This window comes from Calypte anna, chromosome 4 (assembly GCF_003957555.1).
Source record: "Calypte anna isolate BGI_N300 chromosome 4, bCalAnn1_v1.p, whole genome shotgun sequence".
Lineage (NCBI taxonomy): Eukaryota > Metazoa > Chordata > Aves > Apodiformes > Trochilidae > Calypte > Calypte anna.
In genome coordinates, this window is record NC_044247.1 from 9596719 (window position 1) to 9612534 (window position 15816).

Here is a 15816-nt window from a genome sequence, read left to right on the forward strand (position 1 = left end):
CTCTTGACCCTCTAAGACACCAGTGAGAGTTTCTCATGTCTCTTATTTCACCCCCTATGACCTGTGTGCCCTTCCTTTGGTCTCTACTTCTTTCAGTTTCTTTGTCACACACACTGTGTCTCACTGATCCCTTTCCTCTGCATTCTGCCACTGTTCTCTCTTTTTATGTCCTGATTCACTTCTTTCCTGTGGCCTCTACATAACTTCTCCTGATTCCATTCCTCTGGCTATCCCAGTACCCCGCTGGCACATCCAGTTACATCCCCTCTTCTCCTCCTAGTTCTCACATCACTGCAACTTCTGAACCTCTGCCCTTCCACCACCTTACTGCACTGCACCTCCAGCTGCTTTGGTTTTTTCTACTCCAAGGGCACGGAGGAGACAGAATTCCCTCCAAGCACATCCCCTTTCAGAGCAGGCTGACGGCTGATGGACCGGGGTTGCTGAGTGTCCTCTCCCCGTCCAACAGAGCGTGGAGGGGTGGCTGGGAGGAAGGGAGGATTCATAGCTCCTGCCTGCTCTGCTCTGATTATTCTGCACTTCCAAGAGCTGCAAGAAGCAGAGCATAATTAGATCAGCAATGAAGCTTTTTACAGTTTGGAATCATTTGTTAGTCCCACTGATGGTTTTGTGTAGCGAAGGGTTGATTTTATGTAGAAAGTAAGTTATTGAATTATGACATGTCAGTCATAATAATTAGCATGCCCTGCTTTGTGCTCACTGCAGCAGAATGATGTGGGTTGTTTTTTCCCTTAGGTAGGTTCTAACTCGGATAACAAGAAGATGAAATTTCACCTTTGCATCCAAAGCCCTTTTCTAATAATCAAGGTCCAGAGTGGTTCCAGGGCCTGGGGTCAAAGCTTGGGGTGCCTGAGCTCTCTGTGCCTCTGGCAGTAGTGGCTCTTTGGTAGGATGGCTGCATCTGTACCAGCCTGGCAGCACTCTTGTTTCTACTGATAAGCTGCTAATTGCTGGCAGTTGGGATTTTCTGTTCATGGTGACTTAACTAAACCCCCAGTTTGGGGATCAGCACAGGCCAGGAGCCACCCCTGGCCAGGCACTGGGGACAAAACTGCCCTGCCTTGGGGACAGGAGAGTGCAGCTGGATGGAAACAAGCTGTACTTAGGGGCCTGAAAAGGTTTTGTGGATTACTTAATTTGCTGGTGTATGTAGCTAAATCTCACCTCTTTGTTTCTTAACCTTTTAATTTTGATGTTGATGTTTATTGCTTGAATTTATAGCACAGCTGTACTGATTCCACCAAAGGTTGTGCTAGCCCTGTGCCACCTCTCCAGTAGTATCCTCCCTTGACACTCATAGCAAAGGGGGATGTCACGTTCCCCAAATCATCTGCTCTAAGGGAGGTCTTCAACTAACTGCCTCATCTTGGTTCTGCACACATTGCATCTTCTGTCAGGATTTCCTATCAGGTTTTATCTAGAGAACAATCCTGGCTTGGCTTGTTTGAGCTTAGCCTCTGACGTCACGTGGTGCCTTAGTTCTTGTGTGCAAGAAGGAATAAAAAGTTGATTGTAGATTTTTAAGTTTCACTGAACACTGATACTTGTGAAAAGCAGTGTGTTATTTATAATTGGGTCTAAATCAGTTCTGTAGCATCCTATGGACTTGATTTTGAGCAAACCATGTACAACAATCATTTTCTGCCTGGGGTTTCAGAGAGATGGATTTAAATATTCCAACAGCAACAAAGAATTGTTCAATCAGTTCCTCACTTCCTGACCTATACCAGTATGGTATATATATTTATTATTTAATTTAACTTATGACCTTTGTTAAATTGGTAGAATAGGCAGCACTAGACTTATGTGGATTATTGATATATATGTGTACACATGCCAAATAGGTTTTTTCCTTTTCTCTAGTAATGGTATATGTATAAATGCCTTTAGAGTTTTTGTTTGGATGTTAGTTTGCTGTCATCCATCTTGTGCCAGTGAAATTCCATAAAATACTTTTAATTTACATCAGCCCAGGTGAAAATAAAAACAATTGTAGGCAAGGCAATTCTTTTTTAAATGTCTTACATAAGAGTCATTTTTTTGTGACAGAATTCTCTTCTGTCCACTTTCTCTTCCCTGTGCCTTTAATGGGAAAGTCCTGCTAGTGTCAGAGAGCTTTCCTTTGCTCTTCTGCAAGCAGGTTATAAATAGATCCTGTATTGTTAGGTACTGAAATAAGGGGGTTTTCTGTGGGTTTTTCTTTCCTTAGCATAACAATGTTAAAAAACTTAGGTTTTTATCTTTTTGGATTTGATTTCTCTAGTGCATCACCAGTTTTACACGTCTCTTCCAATGCTGTTTCTAAAAACCTTTCCTGACAAGGAATGTTCCTTTCTTGATCAGAAATCCCTGTGTGAATAGTGTGCTTCTCCCATCTCATTGACCTTCACCTTTCCCTGCAGGAAGATAAATTAGATAAACTGTTTTATTTAGGAGGTATTATTGTGTGTTTTTGCTAAATCCTATCGTATGCATATCTGAGAAGTTAAAAGTTCAGGATGGCAATGTAAATTTCAGTGCATTTTCTCAGCAAGGCTTTGAAATTTCTATATTCTTTAAGTACTGTTTGTTCTTGGAGATGGATTCCCATGTGGTCTTGCATTTGAAGTAATTAAAATATTAGTGTTAAAGACAGAAAGCATTTGTGGACTGCTAACATGCAAGATGATAATGTGGAATATTATCAGATCTTAACTGAAATTTTTATTTCTGTGTTCCTTGGTCAGCTGATTACAGGGCTCTGGTTGAGAACTCTTGATTTGAATCTCAACTGTCTCTGCTGCCAAGAGCAAGGTTCTAACTTCTACCCACCCACCTACTCCCATTTTTTTCTTAGCCCTAGGTGCTCTGTCACAATGCCTCCTACACAGCATGGGAGTGAGGATTGATTCCTAACACATTTACCAGGTGCCTCCAAGGCTGCCTTGCATTCCAAGTGGACAGTGATAGTCAGAGGTGATAGCTTTGTTAAATGCTTTATATTTTAAAAAACCTTCATACAATCTTTCTAAAGTATGTTAGGAGCTTTACAAACAGGGCTATTGGTTTCCTTCCAGGAAATCAGGAACCTTGGCCATCTTGTGTGTTTTCACTAGGAGCCATATGGTAATTGAAAATATTTTGTATAAATTCGGTGCAAATAATGGTATTTTGAATGGTACCTGTTCATGGGCACAATGAAACAGGTCCTCTTTACAGGGTGCTGGAACCTTTCCTGGTCACTATATAATGAACATTTGCAAATGGTTAAAATCTGTTTGAGCATTACCCACAAAAATAAAGAAAACCTGATATGAATTGGTTATTCACTCATCTACCTACGAATCTAAAGGAGCTCAACCTCTTCTTTAGAATCAAATCTCAGCTCTGGCAGAGACATAATATGGTGAAGGAATCAAAGATGTGATGGCTGAGCTAGTTCTTTTAGCAAAACCTCTACAAGACAATAGTAAAATATTATGTTTATATACTTATATTTAATTATAATGAGGGATGGCTGCAGGTAAGTCAACGCAGGTATACTTACAAATTTCATTTTATATTGGTTTTCAAGTTAGCAAGCAGTTCTTGGAAGTGATGAAAGTCTTTGCTTAACTTAGTAATTGTATGTAAGTCTTTAAGACCATGTCTAAGCTAATAACAAAGTGTGATTTCCTGCATTCACATTTTAAACAATGTGTTATCATTTATAATCTCCCTTTGCACACACCTATTTAAGAAACAAGATAACGTGCTAAAAGAGTAGGTTTAAATAATTCTGTAGATGCAATAAGCAACAGAGGAAAAGCAGGGAAACAGAAATAAGGCTACCATTGAATTTTATTCTGTTTTACAGTGAATTCCGTGGAGATCTCTGATCAGGTCATTACAAATGAGCTACTGGATCAGTGAATGGGAAGTGAGTTGAGGAAAAGCCTGATATTAATTCTGAAATGTTTTCTTTGTCAGTTTTTGTCACCATAGCTTATATAAAGGTGGCTGCATTTTTAATTAGTAGAGATGTAATATTTTCATATGAAGTTTCACTGTATTGACCCTGACAGGCACATGATGTAAATTTAAGCTCTTACTTCACTTCGTGTTGGTAAGCATTGATGAGAAATGTTGACTAAAAACTCAGTGGGCAATGAAGTGGCCTTTTTTATCTGAACTGGCAATCTTCTCTGTTCAAGAACTAGCATTGCCTTCTGATCCTGAAGTTCATTTAGTCATTTTCTTTCTCTTATTCTTCAATTTAGCTCAGTACATGTTATTTTCTCTTTAACAAAATGACCTGAACTTTAAACTGTTCTATAGAAGAATTCTGCAGAACATTCTATACTTTTTTTTCTGAAGCACCTCAAGACTTTTCAATTATGAGAGTTTTCTGACCAAAGTCACAGGAAAAATCTAGGCAAGGAGTGGGTCTGAGAATTTATTAGCATCAGCTTCATCCAAATAAATAAAGATATTTTAATACACATTTTATTTTAGGTTTTGGGTTGTTTTTTGTTCGGTTTCAGTTTTTTGTTTCTTTGCTTGGTTTTGCCCTGTGGGATGCTGTGGTTATCAAACCCTCTTCACTAGATCTTTTAGCTATAAATAAAAATATGTTTTAAAATTACTCCTTCAGAAAATAGGAATAATGTAAACAATAAATCTGAGTGTATTTATTTATCTTTAAACATCAAGGAAAAGCACTCAAATGATGCTTATTATAAAAGGAAAAATGTATTTCTGAATTATCTTTCCACCTAATGAATGGATGGTCCAGGTCACACTTCTGCCATGAATTCATGAGAGATGAGATAGCTTGTTGTGTTCTTTTAGTAAAAGAAGACATTTGCTCCATTTCAGCACAGTGCTCTATTTCAGGTTCTCCTCTGCCAACCTGTGAGTGTCACAGAACCTCCTTGGAGCATCCAGTATCAAGTTACAACACAAACTCTTCCACGGATCCTGGGAGCAAAAAAGGAAGAAGTTGTAGGGAGAGGGAGCTTCTATTTCCAGCACATAGGAAGGCAGTGAAGATTCTCCTCATGGTCTGAAGACCAATAAAAAATTAACCTTCCAGCTCCAAGGAGGCAGGGAATGAGCAGGCTCCTGGGGAATGGATGTACTACAGAGATGAAGTGCAATTATTTTTTGAAATAGGATAAAGCCATCAGAGCCTGGTTCTCTTCAGATCCCAGTTACCTCAAAGAGCTAATGGCTCTGAAGCATAATTTCTTTTCCAAAATACTCTCCAGATTTTTTTTCTATCTATCTCCTAGGCCTTTACTGATGGAGTTGTTTGACCCTTCAAGCTTCATTATCCCTTGTATATCAAAGGAATAGGAAGACATATGTACCCATATAAAATTAGGGGGCATCATCCCTCTTTTGTGCTGAATACATGTCATCTAGCCAGCACCAGATGGAGAAGAACCATAAATCCTGTCTTGGCTTGCTCAAAAAAATGTGTCCAGCCACGTTTGGTTTGAAATTCCAGGTCCTTCTCTTAGTCCTAAAAAATCCCCTTGATCTTTGTCCAAACTACTGAAGATTTGAGAGGGTCAGTATCCTCTTGGCTTTAGCTGAAATTATTTGTTCTTAGGCAGCTTTTCCTACCATCAGTGAAACCTGCTACTCTGGATTATTTTTGCTATTACCCATTTGGCAACTTCTTGTATCTGAAGATGCCACAGATGCTGCAAACTCATTTAATCACAATTGAAGATTCATTTTCATTGTGCTTTGAACTGCTAATGTGTCATTTCAGTCTTTTACTGATTGTCCTATGGGTATATCACCAGATGATAACAACACCACTATCAGTTTATGCTGTATATTCTTTAATTTCTTGCTTTAAAACTTGGACAGGTAGCAAATAGGTAATATTTTTTTTCCAAAAATCAAGCTTCATACTCTTCATGACCTTCCAAAGGAAGTATTTAAAATCTGTTTTGTAATAGTTAACCTCTTGATGGTTTATGATACAATGTGTAGGTTTTAAATCTCGTAACAAGTAATCTCCAGAGTAATTGGTACCTGGTTTTAAGAATCACTCACTGAAAACAGCAGTGCTGTGGGAGTCCCAGGAGCTTCATGAAGCACTCCATGATGCTGCTACAAAAATTGTTTTGGAGAGTTGGCAGTCACTATTCACTTCAGCTGTGAACCAGACAGTTTATACAGGAAAAAAATCCCACAGCTATAGTACTGTGGCTTCCCTTTTAACTGCATCTTTGTTTCATAATCAGGGCTTTATACTGTGAACAATTTAGAATGTCTATATTGATTAAACCTTAGGAGTCTTCACTTAAAATTCTATCTGGTATTCTGCAAACTATAATGAACATTGCGGAATGCACGGCGTCTTCTGGGAAACACCTTGAGATTATCAAGTTTAATTTCCCCTAGGAAGTTCTTACAGCAGTGCAATCAAGCTAACTTTTACTCTCTATAATAGAGTAAGATTTAATCTACTGTTTTTCAACCACCAGCATTTCCTAATTTTCTTCTTTTAAAAAAGCTGTACAGCAGAGTTTTTAGGTTACTGCTGTACTTTTTCCGATAGTGCCACTAATGAATACCCTGTCCCTTTTTAGTATGCTGAATATGTGCAAGCAGCTAAACTCTATGCTTGATAAGGAATTTATGTAAATATTGCAATTAAATCTTGTCTGTAATAATAGATAACCTTTAATCTAGTATATACTGAGTCCCCTAATCTCTCAGATTATAATTGGTGATGAAGATGCAAGGCTTCATGAAAGAAAGGCAGATCAGAAGAAAATAATGATTTTTTTGTGTAAACCAAGATTTTCCAATTACTACTCTCAGCTGGGACAGGAAAACATCTGACTTGTGATATGTTCTGATCCAAAATTAATCCTTTTGTAACTGTGCCTTTTTTGATTAAAGAATACTTTTTCTTCCTTACAGGCAAAATCATCAGCCCCTGTGGTAATTTTTAATGTGAATTTTTGGGTGATTTTTTCCTTTGCCAGGGTATTATTAATGTATATACATACTGGTAAATATAAGTTTTAATAATGTGATAAATAATCATTAGAATGATTTTACTATATATAAACACTTCTTTTAGGGAGAATTGTATCTTTTGCATGCAAGGAAACAGGTTCTTGAGTAGTGTGTGAGCTTTATTTTTTTTCAATTTTTGAAGTAAATATCCAGTTGCTGTACTTTTGAGGTAAGTTGAAGTGGTCTTAAATGCTGAATAAAGAAGGAGTTCAGGTTTTGGTGACACGATGAGTGCACAATAAAATGGGGATAATATTTGAGTGGCCAGAAATTCTGGGCAAATATTGATGGAAATATTTTCTGTGCCTTTCAATCACAGAATAGAAATTTTTAAAGCTTGGCTGTGCTAAAAGCATCTGTGTGCATGCCAACAGAATGATGCAAGAAAACTGTCACCTGTCACAGTGATCTTGTTTGTAAAGTAATTTCAAATGTAATGATAAAAATTGTTATAAAAGAATGAGGTGAGGTTTTTTTATTTACCTAAACTGTTATTTTGATTATATTTTTGCTTCTATTTCCTGTGTTTACTTATATTCATTTTCCAATTGTTAAGTGTGGAAAAATATGCTTATCTTCTTTATGGAAATAAATAATTTTCAGATGCCAATATAATAGCAATAGTCAGGATATTATTGGGTATTTTAAGCTTGCAATATCTGCTGTTCAACAATGGAGATTAAATAGAGCCTTAATTTAAACTGGTGGTGTAAGTTCCTCTGCCAGCAGCTGCTGCTGCCATGCTGTCTGGGAGGGGAGGACTGGTTTTGCTGATGAGTGTGGAACTCTCCTGAGACAAAGTTCATCAGTGATTTTGTCCTTCCTCTTCCAGCAGTGGTCTCAAGATCTCCTGAAGAGAAATTTAGACAAAGAAAAATCAAGGTAAGAAATGGATGCATTTCCTAAATGAGTTGATACCTCTTCTCTTCTTCTTGCTGCACCAGTTACATTTATATTGTAAAGGTGTAAAGCTTTCTGCTTTGCAAGGAAGCAAAATTCAGCCCCTGGTCCATGCATTTCCTAGCATTTAATAGAGCCCTGTTCCTTTAAGTGGAATGTGAAGTCATCCCCATTTCAGACTGGGGTAAAAACAAAGCATATCTAAATTTTGAATGCAAAAAAGCTAAAAAATCCATATTTTGGACCTGGTGGATGTAAAGTAAGTTTTACTGAAAGCCTCAATGGATTTGACTAACTTGCTCTGTCCTGCTTTGGAACTTCTAATTAAACTAAAAAAAAAATTGATTGATTTATCTGTTTTAGTCCTTAATAGAGAATTTCATTGACATTGATACAATCTCATTGAATATGAAGATTTTGATTATTTTTATTTTTTTTAAATCTAGGTGGAAAATTCAGCTCTGAAGATGCTAAACCATTTTGTGTGTTTCCTTTAAATCTACTGTGCTTAAGGGAGTACAGGTAAGACATGAACAGCCTTTGGAAGTTGTGAATGAGATCAACTCTAAATTACAAGTCCTGTTAAAGGTATTCAGGTATTCCTGTTAAAAGTATTCAAGTACTTTTCAGTCTTCCCAGTATGCTGATTATGTTGGTATAGATTGTCTCAAGAAAGGACCCCACAGGAACTGGAAAGAAATCCATGCAGTCTCCACCCATAAATGAAAGAGCATTGACAAAGATCCTCTGAAGGATAAAGAAGAGACATTGCAAGGAGTGGGAGGGATGAGTTTGTGATTAGAGAGGGATCTGAAGATCCATTGTAAATAAGAAGCTTTCATGAATTTAGAAATAGGACATAGACAAGAAGTAAAAAAGTACTGAAAACACAAATACAGCAAAGATTGTATTTTTTTTAAAATTGAGTGAAGTTCTTTTTTCTTATGTAGCAGAATGGGAAAGAGCTAAGGAGAGAACAAAAAGGTTACTTTGCTTACTTTTCCATATTAGCACACATGGAGAGAAATGGAAGCACAAATAATGCAGCAGATGAGAGGATGATCAAAAATGTTGAGAATGATGTTTGGTTTACATAAGGTGAAAATTGAGAGTTGAGTTGTTAATGTCCATGTGGAAAAGTGACAGAAATGAAAAGAGCTGATTCTCTAATCCTGGAAATGCACTAGTAGTGAGGCTACTACAGGTTGTCATGAGTTGTCATTGGCAGTCTGGTGCAATGTGACAGCATGAGCTGAATGCCACAGACACCGCTCCAAGAAGAGTAGGAGGAAGGAGGCTGTAGAACAGGGCAGTTCAACAGAGATCATGCCTCATTTGTGAATGATTAAGACTTTTTTTTTTCCTGAAAACAGTACAGAAATGGTCTACCAAAAATATCTTCCTTCTGCAAAAGTTGGTGTCTCTTTGTGAATAATTTCCAGAAAACTTTGGGTACATATTTGTACACTCCTGGAGTAAGTTCTTTGTAAAAGTATGTTTTTTCCTTACCCTCAAGTCCCTGAGCTGTGTGCTAAAAATGGAAGGGCCTGATGGTGAATACAAGTTCCGTAAATGCCAAGACAGTTTTGCAGAATGAATTTAAATTGTGGCTTGAATTGAAGTATTTTGATATTTTGTCAGTTGTTCACATTGTTTATATTGGTCCCTAATCACTTGAGGTATGTTTAAGCTCTTTTAACTGGTACTTAGTGTATTAAAGTAAGTAAATTAATCTCTTTGGTACACAGAGCTCAGCATACCTGCGGTCACAGTGCATGAAGTCACTTTTTGTTGTGATCCACAGATTGTCTTGACATGCAGCATATACCCACAGGGTCATCAGAATTGCCCTTTGATTACATGTACAATAATCTGGATCTCCCAAGGTATTCAAGTGGTTAATTAAATATCAAGTAATTGCTAAAACTACTAAGTGACATTTAATTAGTATGTTAATTGATATCAAATTTGCTCTCACTATCTTGTTTTATGTTAATAAAATCCCTAAACATTTCTTTGAAGTAGATTAGGAAACAATGTGCTTCGAATGTACTAATGCAGAACAGCCTAAAGCATTACTTCTGCTTGTGGAACATAACTTCTGGCTTATATTTTTTTAAACCTAGTTGTTTAACTTTGTCTATCTTTAAACTTCTAGCTAGTGGTATAATTTGTTCAGTAGTAGACACCTGTCTTGGAATTGGTTTTTACTTTTCTAAGCCTGTAGACCCTTAGAAATCTACATAAACTGTGGTAACTTAATAGGAAACAAGGGCTGGCTCTCTTCCCTCTGGTACCCAGATGCAGAGCTGGGAGGGCAGAGGAGTGCACAGTGCCTCCATTTGAGCAGTGTGAGGGAGGTATTCCTCAGGGGCACCTGCAGTGCCCCCCAGGGTGGGGTGTGGAAGTCTGTGCTTCAGCCAGACTACAAGCTTGCCATCAAAATATTTAAGTGAGTGCTTATTCTGTAGCATCAAAATGCTGCCTTGGTGCTGGCTGGCACAGGAAGGATGCTCCCCTCTGCCTCTCTGTGAGCCTGGCCAGGAGCAGCTCTGCTTACCTTTGCAGCTTGAGCCTTCCAGAATATTCACCCTTTGATTGACAAGCCCAAAACCAATATAGAAACCCAATGCCTTTAGGCTGACTGAACTCCAGACCATTAAGAGCTGCTTGTCCTTCCTTCCAACCACTGAAGTGTCCCCATCAAGAACAGGTGAGGAGACTAAAGCTGAATCTACTAAGGAAGAAGTTGGTTTTATAACATTTCGTTTGAGAACGTACTGCAACAAAATCACTATGAATATTCATACAGATTTTTACATTAATTCCTCAGCTGCGCTCATGGCTTTTGTGTGGCAGCTTTCTGTGAAGTTTCTTCCGCATTTTATTGATACCAATCCACACAGAGAATTGGTTTTACATTCAGGATCACAAAAAGCAAAGTCTACTTTATTCTCCATGAGCATTTGCACCCAGTTACTTTAGAAGAGTCCAGCTGGGTTATAGAAACAATGTGTTCGGCTATGCACAACGACATAACTCTGGTTCCAACCCTTCCCAACTTCAAAATCTAGAATATCTATGCCAGCAATGCAAACACTGTAAAGTTGCTTGAGAAGGGACTGTCATAGAGCTTTGAATTAGAAATAAAGAACATTGTGACCTGTTTATTCATGGGTGTGTCACAGAAAAAAAGAGGCCAATTGATTAAATAAATTCATTACAAAGCACTCAGCTCTAGCTGCATGTCATTCAAATGCTACTCTAGAACTAAGAATGCATCAGAATGATCATGATAGACAAGATATTACTCTGATTTTGACTAATTTTTGATTTATCTATTTCAACTTCTGTGCTTTCTTATGTATTACTTAGTAAAATCACAAATAGTTTAATGCAATGTTTTTATATATTTTCACTTCCCTTTGGACATATTGGGTTAATCAATCTTTACTAATAAGCTTTTTAGCAAATGTAGTATTTTAAACCTTCTCTAATATAAAGTGGATTTATTGCTGTTATTTGTAAGGGGTCTATTAGTTCAGCAAGTCCTCTGCCAAGTTCATGGTAGATGTGCAATTCATATATATTGCAGTTGATGATACACATGACTATAAACATGAATAATACATATGAACAGTAGCATAGTTGGAAGTTGTGTAGACTTCAAAACTAATTTGCAAGTACCAAAAAAAAAAAAAAATCAGATTTGACACATTTGTATAAATCTTCAAAGTTGTCATAGGAAATAAAAGGTTTTCGACCACGTTGAGTCCCTTGGCCATTAGTCCTCTCAGATAATTTCAGCTCCAAAATTATTTTTATACTCCATGTCCCCCAGTAGCAGATAATGACTGTTTGTGGTCACTGTCAATGGCAAACAGCCTGTGATCCCCTACCATCTGCATTGTCTTTTCCTGCTTTCCACCTCCTCTTGCTCAATGCCTTTCCCTGGAGCCCTTGTGGGTCCGCCCCCCCCTTCCCCTTTGCCTATCTCCAAGGCTGGATAAGGTGCTGCTCCGGCTCCCATGTCCCTGACAGATGTCTTTCTGCCTCCGGGTGCCCCGAGCACCAAAGGAGGTGATATATCCCCATTATTCAGGCCTCTTCTCTTCCTATGCAGCTGCTCCAAGTCCTTGCCAAACCATTAGGCTCACCTGTCTCTTGGCCAGAGGCACAGAGAGGGTCTTGTTTCTGTGCCAGGACCTGGGTCTGGTCCCCAGGCTACTCTGCTCATTGCCCTCCCCTCTTACTTCTCCACTTCTGGCATTTTATGGCTGCACATTTTTCACACTCTTATCATTTCCAGACCTTCCTGGATGCATTTTACCTCCAGAGCCCATCACCCTCCCTAGTTATTCAAACAAGCATTATTGAGTGCTATATTGAGATGTGTTATGTACATCTTTATGGATATCAAAAGAAATAAATATGTAGGTACCAAAACCTTCTGGTAATGAAAAGATGTTTTACATAAACCTGTGACAGAGAGATAGCAGTTCTTCAATCCACGGTTCATTATTTTATCCTTTGCAGAATAACATAAGCTTGAGATCGATTTATTTGCTTTTGGATTATTTGTGTGTGAGTTGTTGCTTATTTTTTTTCTCTAGATATGACTAATGTTTGATTATTAATTTTGTGTCCCAACGTCTTCTGTTGGGGGCTGGAGTATGACAAAAGTTTTAGCTATGGTTACTGCTAGTTTTGAGTGTAATTTTGGGCATCTCTTCCAGCAAACTACATACCTTAAAACAGAATAGTGATTTGGGCTATAAGTACACCAGTGCTGGTGTTAACACTTTACAGCATCCCTGTTTTTTAATATTCATTGCAAAATCAGAAAAATTATCTGTTCAAACCAGTAGTTTGATTATATTCTGCATGGCTAATATGATTTCAGTTGTTTCAATTATATGTGTTCAGGCATGAAATGCATTGCAGATCATTCAGCTAATTGTGCAGGGCTGTACTTTTGTTCTAAGTCATCTGTTCAGCAAGGGAAGTGTGAGGCCACCAGTTAAGAACTGGCAGTGCTGAGCAGAAGCTGAGGCTCACAACTGTATGGTGAAACTGTCCTTGCAGCCCTACCTGCAACACCAATCTTCCAGCCCTGCTCAGATACCATGGCTGTGGCTGTGAACACCTGAAGGAAATCTATTCCATGATTTCAAGAGGAGGGAAAAATCTTTAGGAATGGATGCCTGCAAAGATGTTAAATAAAAATTTGAATAAATTTAACAACCTGGTTTCTAAGACCTCAGTACTTGTTTCCCACTAGAAACACAGCAATAAAATGGGGAGGCTGAGTTGTTCTGTTATTCCCCTCAGCAGCAGCAGCACTGGTGCTGCTCTTAACTTGTAATGATCTATGAGCTGAAGTGCAGCATCAGTTGCATAGCTATTGATCAGCATTGTACAACTCCTACGGTGGCCATGCTCAGACTTATCGTTGTGTGTACTTTCACATTTTACATGCAACACCTCTTTTAGTCAATTAAGTATAGAAAAATACTGAGTTTAGAAAACACTAGTTTATAAAGATGAGGGTTTTTTCAGCATTTTCTAAATTTTAAGGTAATTAACAATGTATTTTACTTGCATAAAGTTTTCAGATATATTAATAGTTTAGGAGATGGGATGCTCAACATATTCTATAAATACATACAGGGAGTGCATATGTCTGTGTATATGTTTGTGTAATTTTCTCATCGTTAGCTTTTTTTAATGCACTCAGTTTTTATCATGTATGCATCTGCCAACTGCAAAAATTTACATTTCACATCTACCCACATAAATAAGAACAGTGACCTCTCCATGTATATAAATACATAGGCACCAAAACAGGATTAAAATGTTAACATTTAGAGGTGGTAGAGTGGGAGTGTTCAGCTGGTACTGTGTGACATCCAGGAGACCTGTCACCAGGCTCCAAGGTGGTTGTTTGGGATCCTCTGCATGCACATAAACTCTACAGGGCTTTCCCTCCCTGCAGCCCTGCACCAGGGGATACCACAAACCCTTCTGCTGGCCATGTGTGGTGGCCGTTGGGCAAGGAGCTGGACAGGGCAGTTTTCTGTCAGCCACAATGGCTGTTGGTGTAAAGTCGCACGGGGAAAGGGTTTCTTTCCTTCTGCACAGCCTGGCTGATTAATGATGTGTGACTAAAGGCTGAGTGCAGTGTAAAGACCATGGAGCTTATGGCAGTGAAGGGTCCTGGTGGGTGTGAGCAAACACTGCTCTGCTGCATCTCCTCCTGGGTGAGGAGTTGTGTGTTTGCTCTGAGCTGCCTCCCAGCTGGGGAGCCCTGCTCTGCACTTTTTCATTGAGTACTTGCATGTCTTTTCCACAAAATTATTTGCTCTTTAGTCTTTCAGAATTTTCCGAAATGTTGAAGCGAAATCTAAAATGTCATTCTGTGGCAGAGCCTTGTGTGGAATATTTCAGGTTACCTGGAGATTAGCAGATTTGGGAAAAGATTAAAACAATGTCATGAAGAATGTGTCCTGTAGTCTTAAAAAAATTATATTGCCAGCCCTGCTAACAAAATCCCCAGTAGGTAAAAGCACTGCTTTAAATTGCTGTAAAATACAGTCCTGAGAGATGGTCAGTTTGATTAGAAAGATTGCTGCCCTAGGAAACTATTCTAAAAGGTTTTGTATACATTTTAGTTGGTTTCAGTATAGAACTGAAGGATCATTGCAATGCTTCTGTAATCTAGTGTTCAAAGGGGTTCTGAAATCCCTTTCTTCAATAAAACAAATCTAACAGATTCTCACAGTTTTCAGGATACGATTGAATATCTATTCTGTCATGGTGAATCTTTCATAAAAAGAGAATGAATTTACTGTTGACTTTTTTTTTTTTTTTTTTTTTTTTTTTGGTTTTTTTTTGGTTTTTTTTTTTTTTTTGGCATAGAACCTATTTGGTAAGACTAAAAGCAGATTTTTAAATTTGCAGAAGAGGGTTTTTCCAAAGCATTCATTCAAGTGTCCAGTTCCTAATTTGTATATTCCTCAGTCTCTGTTGCTAACTCATACCTTAAACTCTACAGAATAAACTTCAAAAATATAGGTATGGTGTCTAAATACATGGCAGAGGTAAATAAAGTGTAGATCTGGACCTATAGATCTGAGCTGAGCTTGGAGAGCAAAAGAGTTGTTTTCATTTATGTGAGTGGTGTTATGCATTCCTTTCTAGTGTAGACCTCTCAAATAGATAATATTTGAAGAAATTTACCATCAAAATCTTCATGATAACAAATGTAAAGGAAAATTTAACAGAATCACATCTCAGAGTATGTTAGAAATGTTCCCCTCAAGCATTTCAGTTACAAAAAGAGCAGATACCTGGTATCTGGTGTAAAAAAAAAAGGTCTAAAATTTAGGATGCTTTCCTATAACTTCTGAAAGTGTCTGCAAAGAAACCTGCTTTCTCCTGCTGATCTGTATGTGTTTAAAGATAGAACTGTCTGGTCTCTGGGGTTGCTAATCCAGCTTGTTTTGCGGGCATTAGATACCCATTAAAGAAAAAAAAAATAATACACAGCTTTGAGCTGAGCTCTCCTGAGGTCCTATCTAAACTACTGGGGACACCTGAGCTCTTTTGTACTGCTCTTCCATGTCTGAAAACATTTCTGCTCTAATTCATTCTCTTTACTTCTGCTGTGTTGTGTATTATTGTAGTCTAGTGAGTTTCTGAAAGTGGGAAATGCCAAAGAAACAGGTGTCAGACTTCAAAAGAAGCATTTGTCAAGACTTAATGTTCTGAAGCTAAAGGTGACAGCTCAACCCAAATAAGCCTTTCTCAACAGGATTTAGGTTTCCTTAATAAAAAAGTAATAATGGAAAGTAAAGTGCAAATCCGACAGCCTAGAGACTCAAAGTCTTA